Source organism: Sminthopsis crassicaudata, chromosome 2 (assembly GCF_048593235.1).
Source record: "Sminthopsis crassicaudata isolate SCR6 chromosome 2, ASM4859323v1, whole genome shotgun sequence".
In the NCBI taxonomy this organism is placed as follows: domain Eukaryota; kingdom Metazoa; phylum Chordata; class Mammalia; order Dasyuromorphia; family Dasyuridae; genus Sminthopsis; species Sminthopsis crassicaudata.
Genome location: NC_133618.1, coordinates 399,841,352 through 399,852,922, shown reverse-complemented (window position 1 = coordinate 399,852,922; position 11,571 = coordinate 399,841,352). Strand labels below are relative to the sequence as shown.

The following is an 11,571-nucleotide window of genomic DNA, read 5'->3' as shown; positions in this document are numbered from 1 at the left end:
ATAAACCAGGCAGGATTTCCTGGGTGGTTTCAGCCCAAAATTGGCAGAGAGAACCTTGCATTCTGTATTTTTAGCTTTTTTCATTGGAAATCTAAATAAACCTCACGGTGACACAAAGGGATGAGTCAGTTCAACAAACATGAACTGAATAAGTTCTGTATTCCCAGCCCTGGGGAGAGAACAAGAAGTTCAAGGCATGACTTCTACCCTGGGGGGACCACTTATGTTAAGAAATGAGTGAGTTGGGTAATAAAGTAGCCTGTACTAGGTACAGTTCACAAAGGACCAAAGTGCGTAATAAGGACCACAAATCGGTGAAATCTGTGTACACTAGTCTGGCAATAACTCCCATTTCTATAGGATTTCTCCGGCTTAGGGACATATGATACTTTTATCAAAAAGTGAGTTATCTAGGGCAACTGGTAACATTCTCGTAAGCCAAGGAACAGGTTATGGGAAGCTAATCTTCTTGTCTTTGGTCACAAGGCTATTTAACCTCAAAGTTAGGATTAAACCCAGCCTCCTGACTTCAGAATCAGCAGTCTCATATATAATATTAATTACTGGGTACTCCAAACAAAGGATAGTCAGCAAGCATTTATTAAGCTCTTACCTAATATCAAACACTCCACTAAGTGACGGGGGATATAAAGAAAAGCAAAAATAACTCATCTTCATATATCAGTTTTAGAAATGAAAGAGCATTCTATTAGACTCCAATTGTGGATATCTCAGTACCCGATAAGTATCTTTTTTTAAGTGATTGATAGGGGGAGGGCACCAACTACTAAGGTAAAGAACAAAGACCTCACGAAAAAGAATCTACACTGAGCAGAACCTTGACAGGAGCTAAAGGATTTCAAGCTCTGTGAGTGAGAAAAGCATTCCAGACACAAGAGAAGCATGCATAGAGATGGAATGTTGTGTGCAGAGAACAGCAAATAGGCTACTTGGATCGGTATGTAGAATACGTGAGGAAAATCATCGTGTCATCACCCTGAAAAGACAAGCTGGAACTTATTGTGAAAGGTTTCCAATGCTAAACAAAGGAGTTTGTCTTTTATTTTATTAGGGGATCTATTAAAACCTGAGCAGAGCAAGTGACATGGTCGGACCTGTGCTGTGGGAAAATCCCGTTGGCAAGCTGGATGCAGGATGGATTGGAGAGGAGAGAAACTGGATGCAGAGAAACTAATTAGGAAAACATTGCAACAGTCTGGGAGGAAGGGGGTGAGGGCCTGAAATAGTATGGTAGTTGCATGAGTAGAAAGAATGGAACAGGTAAAATTGGAGCTTGGCATCTAATCAGATACATGACAGGGAGTATGAGAGAGGAGTTGAGGAAGCTCCCTGAATTAAAAGGGATTTATTGTAGGCATTGAAAGAAAGGTGGATTTTTAATAGACCCATCTCCCCGAAGGAGAGACACTCTCATTAAACATGCTTTTTTCTTTCTTTCCTCCAAACTCTTATCTTCCCATGATCTTATAGTACTGAATGAATCTCAGTAAAGAAAAGATTCAAGGAGAAGGTGCAATCTAGGAGATAGAAAACAGATAGTAGCCTAATTTTCCTCTAGAAAATATATTCTCCCCCCCTCTTCTCTCAGCTCCTATCCTCTTGGACATCCTCATCCTTTTGTGAGGAAGTTATAGATTCTTAATATTCCTAGAGTTGGAAGGAAGCTTAGAAATCGGGTCCAATTCCCACTTGAAGAACTCCTAGGACAAGAACAAATGTCATTTATTCTCTATTTGAAGATGTCTAGTGAAAGGAAATACAGCTTCTCAAGGCTATCCAAACCATTTTTAGATAACTTTCATTGTTGGAAAGTTGCTCCTCATACTTAAATGGCTCAGTGATTTTAAAGTATTGATCTTTTTCCAGGGAAGCAGATTTCCACTCATCCACATACCTGCTCTTTCTGTTTGTCTCTTTATTAGTTTGCCAGAGCTCCTGTTTTCTCTCAATGTGATGGCAATAATAGTGGAACTCATGAGCTGCCCCTCCCTCTTGATATGTACCAGCTCTTTTTTTTTTGTTTTTTGGTCATACATTCCTTGGTTGTCACTCTTTATCCTGGTTCTTCAAGATTTCTTGTTTGTTATAAGTGGAAACATGTACAGACTCACTGTGAGCCTTTCTGCTGCTCTCATTTTTAATGCTTTGAAGGTTGAAGGAACCATGACTTGTAGCCATAGAACACCACTTCAAATCTGGTTTTAAAAAGATGTGTTTAAAGGATTTTCCTCATTTCCCAAAAGTAATCCAGCCCACTCTCATTTAACTTTAGGCTCAACTCATTGTCTATTTATACTGTCTGTCCAAGAAATATATACCAATAGATGTGTTTTATATATATTAGACTTGAACACCTCTTTTGGATTCTTGTATTGCCTTTCAACAATATATACAATAGCTCCTTTTTCCCCTTTAGATGATTAGATAAACTTTTATGAGCGTTTGCAGGTCTCTTGCAGAAGGTTTTACAATGTTCTGGAACACCTTGATGCAATCAGCATACAATTTCTTCCCCATTTCCACAGGGAGTTGCTTTTCAACTTGGACTTTGAGTTATACCTCCTCCATGACAGTGGTTAATACCATTGGCAAGTTATATCCTTGTCTTATACCTTATTTGATCTTTGTGGTCAGAGAGTCGTTGAATTAAATTATCTCTTAGGGTTTTGTTTTGTTTTGTTTTTTTAGGAATTTTTAATATTCACACTTGGATAAAAGACTCCTTGTTGGAAAAGTCTGTAAATAATCAAATCAAAAACAATTAAATAAAAAAGCCCAGTGGAGTCTTGCAATTTTTTTTTAACCTACCAGTTAGTTATCTGATGGCAAAGACATGGTAGGCTATTTTTTATAATAGCACTTGGAAAAAACTTGCATCTTTCCTACTAAAACTCTCATCAAGGATGTCCTTGATGTTAATGTAGTTGACTCTTTTTCATTATTTAAAAAAAATTTAAATAGCTTTTTATTTTCAAAATATATGCAAAGATAGTTTTCAAAACCTTGTATTCCAATTTTTCTCCTTCCCTCCCCTCTTTCCCCCTCCTCTAGACAGCAAGTAAGCCAATATATGTTAAACATTCTATATATATTTCCACATTTATCAAGCTACACAAGAAAAATCAGATCAAAAAGGGAAAAAAATGAGAAAAAACAAAAAGCAAGCAAACAACAACAAGAAGATGAAAATACTATGTTGTGATCCACATTCAGTCTCCACAGTTCTTTTTTTGGATTCAGATGGCTCTCTCCATCACAAGTTTTGGGTTGAATCATCTCATTGTTGAAAAGCTGACTCTCTTAAAATTTTTATTTAGATTTTTATTTAGATGAGCCCCTACCAGTTTGCTTCCCATTAACAAGCTTCTAATAGATTCCGCTTTTAGCAAAAATATTTACCAAAATATTAAAGTAAAAACAATAACTGCAATTGAATCTGAAATCACTTATACAAAATGATAAAGAATTGGAATAAGACTTAGTTTAAGTGATCCTTATATTGAAATAAATCTCTTAATTTCTACCTTTGCTCCTAGTTCTGGTTTTTGAGGATAGCAGAACAAGTTTAATTAAACATTTAATTAAAATTAAATTTTAAATTAATTATCACATATCCCCCAAATCTCTTCTTCAGACTAAACATCCTTCTTTCCCTCAAATGATCTTCATATTTAGAGTCACTTCAGCATCCTGTCCTGTAGATGCTCTTTAGCTCTTAATAACAAATGTAGTCTATTCAGAACAGAATTCAGCAGGACTATCACCTTCCTTGTTCTGTAAGACGCTTCTATTTCATCTGAAATCCCATAAGTTTCTTTATTTGTTACCTCAGGATTTGTTATTCAGTTTTGAACCTACCAACAAACTTTTTTTAAGGGTTAACAATGTCAGATTCTAAGAACACAGACACACAAAACAATCTTCAAGGATCTTACATTCAAATGGAAGGACATGTACCATATAAGTGTTTACCAAATAAAAGATAATGTAGGAGGAAGATACTGATGGTGGAGCTGAATTTGGAAAGAAGCTCAGGTCAGGAGGGAATGTATCATAGCCAAGGGGAACAACCTAAACAACTGACATGGAGATGATAGAAGATGGAATTATGTGATAAGAACCTGTAACCAAGACTCCAACCACGGTCCATTGTCATACAGACTGCATCTGTCAGTCTTGTTCACATAGCTACAGTGAGACTTTGTCAAATGCCTTGCTGAAATCTAAGCATATCATATATCTGGCATTTCCCGGATCTACCAGTCTAGTAACTTTGTCCAAAAAGGAAATGAGGTTAGTCTGGAATTACCTGTTCTTATTTGAACCCATTTTACCTTATAGCCTTTCTACGTCCTTACAAGCTATTTGGGTTCAAACCTTTCTGGAATTTCCCAAGAACTGTCATCAAGCTCATTAGGCTATAGTATGAAGATCTTCCTCCCTCTTGAAAAACAGAAAACTTGATTGTCTCTACTCTTGCATCAGCTTTAGCGTCCCCTCTGATTTCCAAATAGCTTAGATATCTTATTGATATATCCAGTTTTTCAGAGCCTTGGAATATAATTCAGAAGGTCATCAAATTTAGAGCTGGAAGAAACTCCAGAAACTATCTAATCAAACACTTGTATTTTAATGAGAGGAACCAGAACTCTCTCAAGATCACGCAGGTTATCTTGACTTGAATTTGGTGAGGGCAGCTTTATGCTTGCTCTTTTTACCATCTCTTACCTTAAGTCTCAATTCCATGTGAAGCATTTTTCTTCTATACTTCCCCTCCTGAGGACAGTTCTCCTTGGTAAACGGAAGTAATGTAATAGTTGAGTAGGATTACCTTCCTTCCCTTGTTGGTTGTCATGGATCTTACATCCTCCTTCAACTTAATTTAGTCAACAAAGTTCTTCCTAACACTTTTCTTCTAAGATCACTCCAGTTTTAAAATCAGATCTCATTAATAGTTCCCCAGATAGCACACTGATCTTTTCAAACTTGTCTTCCTTCCCTCCTTCATCAAAATCATAGCTATTGTAATGACAGAACTTTTTGCTCCAGAGCATCCCATCTCTTTTGAGCAAATGATAGAGTCATAGAGTTTAGAACTGGAAATGATCTTAGAGTTTACCGGTTTAATCTCCTTATACTGTAGAGGAAGAAACAAAGGCCCAAAGAGATTTGCCCAAAAGTACACAGCCAGTGACTTGCAAAGCCAGGATTCAGAGGTAGAGCCTCTGACCCCAATGCTTGCATTTTTCATTTTGTGATCCCATTTGGAGTTTTCTTGGCAAAGTGCTGCAATGCTTTGTCATTTCCTCCTCCAGCTCTTTTTATAGATGAGGAAACTGAGGCGAATAAGATGAATTGATTTGCCCAGTGTCACATAGTGAACAAATGTCTGAGGACAGATTTGATGAATCTTCCTGATTCCAAGGGCCCAAATAACACACCCACACCCACACATACATACACAAGTCTAAATAGTTTCCTTTTTTTCTTTATAATGTACTTTTAAGATAGTAATCTTATTTTTTTTTAATTTTAATTTTATTTTATAATTATAACATTTTTTTTGACAGTACATATGCATGGGTAACTTTTTACAATATTATCCCTTGCACTTACTTCTATTTTTCAGATTTTTTTCCCTTCCTCCCCCAACACCCTCCCCCAGATGGCAAGCAGTTATATATGTTAAATATATTACAGTATATTCTAGATACAATATATGTGTGTAGAACCGAATTTTTTGTTGCACAGGAAGAATTGGATTCAGAAGGTAAAAATAACAGTTTACACTCATTTCCCAGTGTTCCTTTTCTGGATGTAGCTGGTTCTGTCCATCATTAATCAATTGGAATTGGATTAGCTCTTCTCTATGTTGAAGAAATCCACTTCCATCAGCATACATCCTCGTACAGTATCATTGTTGAAGTGTATAATGATCTTCTGGTTCTGCTCGTTTCACTCAGCATCAGTTGATGTAAGTCTCTCCAAGCTTCTCTGTATTTCTCCTGTTGGTCATTTCTTATAGAACAATAATATTCCATAACATTCATATACCATAGTTTACCCAACCATTCTCCAATTGATGGACATCCATTCATCTTCCAGCTTCTAGCCACTATGAAAAGGGCTGCCACAAACATTTTGGCACATACAGGTCCCTGTCCCTTCTTTAGTAGTTCCTTTAAGATAGTAGTCTTAAAGAAAATCAAGTATACTTTCATCTCAAGTTTACTAACTCATTCCTTCCTTCTTATTGGTCAAAATCAGTACTAAATTCTAGTACTCCTCTTCACTTCCTCCCTTTTACCCAAAATGAAATGATCCAACTTCTTGTTTCCCCAATAAATCCCTCACTACTACCAGTGCTAAAAAGGGAAATATAAGAATATTGGGTTCAATTTGTTCTAAGTCAAGAGAACTAAGGAAACTAAGGTCAAGAGAAATTAAGGCCAAATGACAAGCATTTTGCTCATGGTTACTCAACTAGTTAGAAACAAAAGACTAGAACCAGGATTGTTTCCTCTGTACAATTAATTTCTTTATTTCCTTAACTTACCATCCTCCCTTTAAACCCTTGGAGTTTGAGTAGGAGGGAAAGGTTTTGCACATTAATTTAGCCTTTGCGGCTTCTCTCCCAAACATCTTCCCCCAACAACCCCCAAGCCAACTAATTGTGTTTTCCTTCACTTCTGAGTCACCCTGTGGTTTTTGATAATCTCCCCATTCCCCCAAACCCTACCCCCAAAACACGTAGTGAAAACCACCCTTCATAAAGGGCAATCTCTTTTTTAGATCTCAAGGGTCAAGCCCACCCCCTCAATTTAGAAATCTTCTTTACACCCCAGTCCTATCCTCTACCCCCAGATGAAAATATGTGCTGGGGTGGTAGGTGGAGGAGATTCAAGTCCAGCACTAAAGCAATTAATTATGGAGAAGAGTTTAAGACAAAGCCAATTGTTTATAGAGTGCTGGAAGGTGAGATCTGGCTATCACTTAGGCAACCACAAATATAACACAGGTACCAGCTCTCAGAGCTGGAAAGAGAGCCCAAGGCACCGTAGAATGCCAAAGGTGGAAGATGCCATGGAGTGTTCAAGCTGAATGAGAGCATGGGAATAAACTTTGTTCAAAGTTGTATTGGGGATTACAAAATATGTTATATCTTTTATTTGGTCAAAATAACTCCCTATGGAGTTAGCTAGTCAAAGATTATCATCTCTTGTCTAATTTAGCAAACTAAAGTCCATAGTTTGATTTGCCAAAAATAATTATGGTAAACACTTTTCTTTGGGGTGATTCTTCTCCTATGGCCAAACTTGATTTCTCTTCTCACCACTCCAACAACTTAGTCTCCATACTGCTAACTGCAGTTTAATCCCTATCTCCTCTGACCAGTTTTCGGGGAGCTAGATTCAGCATATCTATAGATATGAAGACTGATCAGTGAATCAAGATTAGGAGGGGAAGTGAAGTGACTAAGAACTGGGTGGTTGAATCATACAAAGTACCCCCAAACCCAAGCTGAACCAATAATTTCCAAACCCCTTTCCCTATATAACCCAAACTGCCTCTTCTCCCTAGAGATGGACAGTCAGTATGGCAGGGGAGAGACCAGAGGGAGGAAAAATTGGGGAGAAATATATGCACACATTTTAAAACTTAATCTGCATTATTCATGCTTTTTTAAGTCTAGGCAATCAACAACAAAAAAATTAAACATTTGCTGACTTATTGAGGTAAACTGATCATGCTGAAAATTTAACAATTTTAACAAATTTAACAATTTGCATATGCAAATTGGTTAGAGCTGATTTCAGACTCCTGCTTGACCTTTAGTCTAAAGTACTTTCTACCACTCCATGCTAAGAAAGAGTTAACAACCTGTTTTACTTTTTTGGGGAGAGGGGAGGAAGTTCATAGACCTTTGAAAATTCCCCTTCTGGACATTCCAACTGAGGGAATGAACCCTAAAGTGAAACCAGGTAAAATATTTCCCAGACCAGAGCAACCTGTGTCTCTGTAAGAGACTCTGAAAATCCCAAGAAGTTAGATTCGGAAGATCCCAGGGTTTTCATTTTACAGGTAAGAAAAAAGTGACTTGCTGAAGATTACTGGTTGTGGGGGAGATCCCGTATTTGAACCCAGGTTTTCTAAATCCTAACTCAATGTTCTTCCAACTATACCACATTATCTATCGCTCAGTGCAACTCATTTCCTTTTTTCTTGCCATTGGCCGGCTGTAAGGCACTCTACGGATGAGAGGAGAATCCATCCCTCCCCTTGAGGAGTTTCCCCTCTAGCTTCATTTATTTCATCCTATTTCTCACTCTTTCCTTTTCCCCCAGCTTTGGCTTTAGACATCTCTTCCCCCAATCTTTTTCTACCTCTCTCAGGATCAGGATCCGGATTAGAATCAGAAAGAGGTCTTTCAGGCTGGGGTAATTAGAGTGTAGAATTTGCATAGTCCTGGGATCTCAGCATTCTGGAAATCCCCCTGGGTGACCAGCGCTTCCTCTCTGAGGTCAGGGTACGTCAACAGAAAGCTCCTTCCCCTCTCCTTCTGCTGTGAAGAAGCCAGGAAGTCAGTCTGGGCAGCCTGTGGAGGCCGAGGCCAAAGTTACAGCCTGGTAATTGAAAGGAAGCCCAATGAGACGATCATTCCCCCCTGGAAGATGGCTTAGAAAGTATGGGGGCCAAGAGGATCTGGGGCTTAAAGAGCAGCCTGCTACTTGAAATGAAAAGGGAGCCCAACAAGACAATCATTTCCCCTGAAATATGGCTTAGAAAATATGGAGGAAGGGAAGAGGATCTGGGGCTTAAAGACACAGAAAAAGGCTCAGAATAGTGACCCAAATAACCTTACAGTGTATTATAGTGGAAACAGAAAGGGGCCTAAAGTTTGAAGATTTGCATTCAAGACCTGTTAAAGATCACTTATAGAGACTGTGACAAAGTTTCTTCCTTTCTCCCAGGCCTTAGTTTATTTATTTATAAAACGGGTGAGATTTAACATCCTTTTCAGCTTTAAGATTTTAAATTCTAGGGTATTCATCATCTTGAATGTCCTGTGGTCTAAGATCACTTATAGCTCTGGCATCCTTTCTAGCTCTGATAATGCTTTATGCTTGGACGAGATCTGATTATTGCCAAATTTTGCCTTAAAACAGTTCATCTTCTTTTTCTGGGCACCTAACCCTAGGACCAGGAACTACAGAAGGATAGCTTTTTTGGTGACAGCACTCTCAGAGAACAACTTGTCTAATCCACACCTAAACAGGAAAGCTTATATATAACATTTAGGGTAATAGTAGTAATTTAAGTACTTTACAGACCCAAGTAGGATAACTTTAAAAAAAAATCAGCAAAGCTGGGGGTAGGACAGTTATCCTAGATGACCACTAAGTTCCTTTCTAGTTCAAGTAGTCTATGTTCTAAAGTCCTTTCTGGATCTGACAATATATGCTATATTATATTATATTTTAAGAACCTCCTCAAACAGCCCATTTCCTTCAGACAGCTAAGATTGTTCAGAAATTTTTCTGAAAGTCAACTCTTTGAGCATAAAGAGAGAAAAAACCTTAATGATAATTGGGAGATACGCACTTAAGCTAGCTTTTCCCAGGCCACTAGCTGAGGTCCTAGATGGGGATGTCACATTCTTTGGCATCAAAAAGAGTCATTTATCTGAATCAGGAAAAGGAAAGTCTAGTGTTCATCTGAATTCTTTCTACTTTACCACTGGTAATTGTGAAAGTTTGGGAAATTTGCAACAGCTCAGGTTCAAGGACTGGACATCTGAGGAGATAATCTGTTTCTATGTTCTCAGTGTGAAGAGACTATTTATTGTATGTGGGGGAGTGTATTTGTCCTTTCTGCTGGGAAGTGGGGGTTTCTAAATATATTTCCTAATGAAATCTCTTTAGTATATTTCCTAAGACTTAACTCAATGAGTTATGCCACATTTACATAAAATCTTGAACATTTCCTGAAATAATTAAAAAGGGCCTGATCTGGATTCTAATCTTTGCTCTCTTCCTACTTGACATGTGATTTTTAGAAAGCTTCATCCCCATTTTGGGCTTCAATTTTCCACATAAAAAATGAACTTGGATTTCCCCCCTATCTCTGACCTTCTATAAATTATAATTTGCAAATGGAGATTCTAGCTCCTGCTCTATCTCTAACTCATCCATATAATCTTTAGTAAATTATTTAATTTTTTCCAGCTTCATGATTCTTACCTCTAAACTGGGCGCATTATCTGCCTTTGTGCTTTATAGGATTGTTGTGAGGAAATAGAGAATGAGAAAAGTTTAATGAGAAAATAGAGGTGGAAAGATTAGAGCCACTGAAACAGAAGATGGCATTAAATATCATTCCTTTCTTGTTTCTAGGATAAAATACTAGAAAAAGTTCTCTTTGGAAGTTTTTTTTTTAAGCCTGCCTTTCTACTTTATCATGCTTTATTATCCTTCCTACATATGAAATGACAGCCAAATGGTTCTACTAGTTCTTCCTTGTGCCTCTTTATAGGCTTCATGCATGAAATATTCTTTCTCCTCACCTGTGCCTCTGAGAAAACCTGATTTGTTTTAAAGCTCAGTTCCAGTATGACCTCCTCCTAGGAATTGTCCTGATCTCCCGAATTGCTAGTGTCTTTCTTCCTGAAATCATTTTGTATTTACTTTGTGCATGTGTTACATTTACTAATAAGTATATATGTTAATTCTTCTGTAAAATGTAAACTACTTGTGGGCAGGACCTGTTTCATTTTGAGTATCTAGAGCGTAGTGGGATAGGGCCAAGGACTGAACCTGTGATTTCCTTGCCATGGGGAACGCCCAGAGGAGGAAACTCCTTCTACCAGTACACATCAGCACCTTCTTTTTAACTTCAGGTCTTAGAAAGTTGCCTAGAGTTCTAAGGGCTTTTTCAGACCAGCCTTCTATCCACTATGATATCCCACCTCTAAGAAATACAGTAAGCTGATTGATTGATTACCTTATGGCAAATTGCATACTGTAGAATCAGTGGAAACACAGACTCGTGTTCTGTTTAAGCTGGAAAAAAACATAGAAATCATAATTCAATCCATTCCCCTTCATCCCCCATCTATAGAGAGAGAAGTTCTTTGGAGGGGTTAAATCCTGTATTTGATGAGAAACATTAAATCCAGAATAAAAATTCAGCAAAGCGTTTTTCATTAGCTTCTCCAAAGCATCCTTATTAATTGGGGATTCCCCATTTTCCCTGAAACAAGGGAGTAAAAGCTGGATTCCACTCCGTCCTGTATCCTTCTGGAATCCCCGTCTTACATCAAGCTCCCCTCACCACCCAAGAAACGTTTTAGAGAATAAGTGGAAACAGAAGGAATGGGAATGAACAAGAGGAAAATGTGAGCCGAGCATCTGGAGAGATTTCCTTACCAGAGCAGATGAGTCTGGAATCCCCCACTTGCAGCATACTGAGGCAAAACTAGAGCCTGCTGGGAATAACCCAATGGAGAAGCTGGACTGGAAACTTCTGCCAGTCTCCTCCCTCTCTCCCCCC

General features: G+C 38.1%; 1 long non-coding RNA gene across 1 annotated transcript; it reads right to left on the bottom strand.

Annotated features, from left to right (window-relative positions):
• Positions 1-8,532: 8,532 nt before the first annotated feature.
• LOC141556898 (uncharacterized) lies at positions 8,533-11,561 on the bottom strand. The gene is made up of 3 exons (XR_012486655.1): positions 11,448-11,561; positions 11,023-11,081; positions 8,533-8,645 (listed from the first exon to the last, which is right to left on the bottom strand). It is a non-coding gene; the product is annotated as an uncharacterized LOC141556898 (long non-coding RNA).
• Between the last annotated feature and the right edge of the window lie 10 nt (positions 11,562-11,571).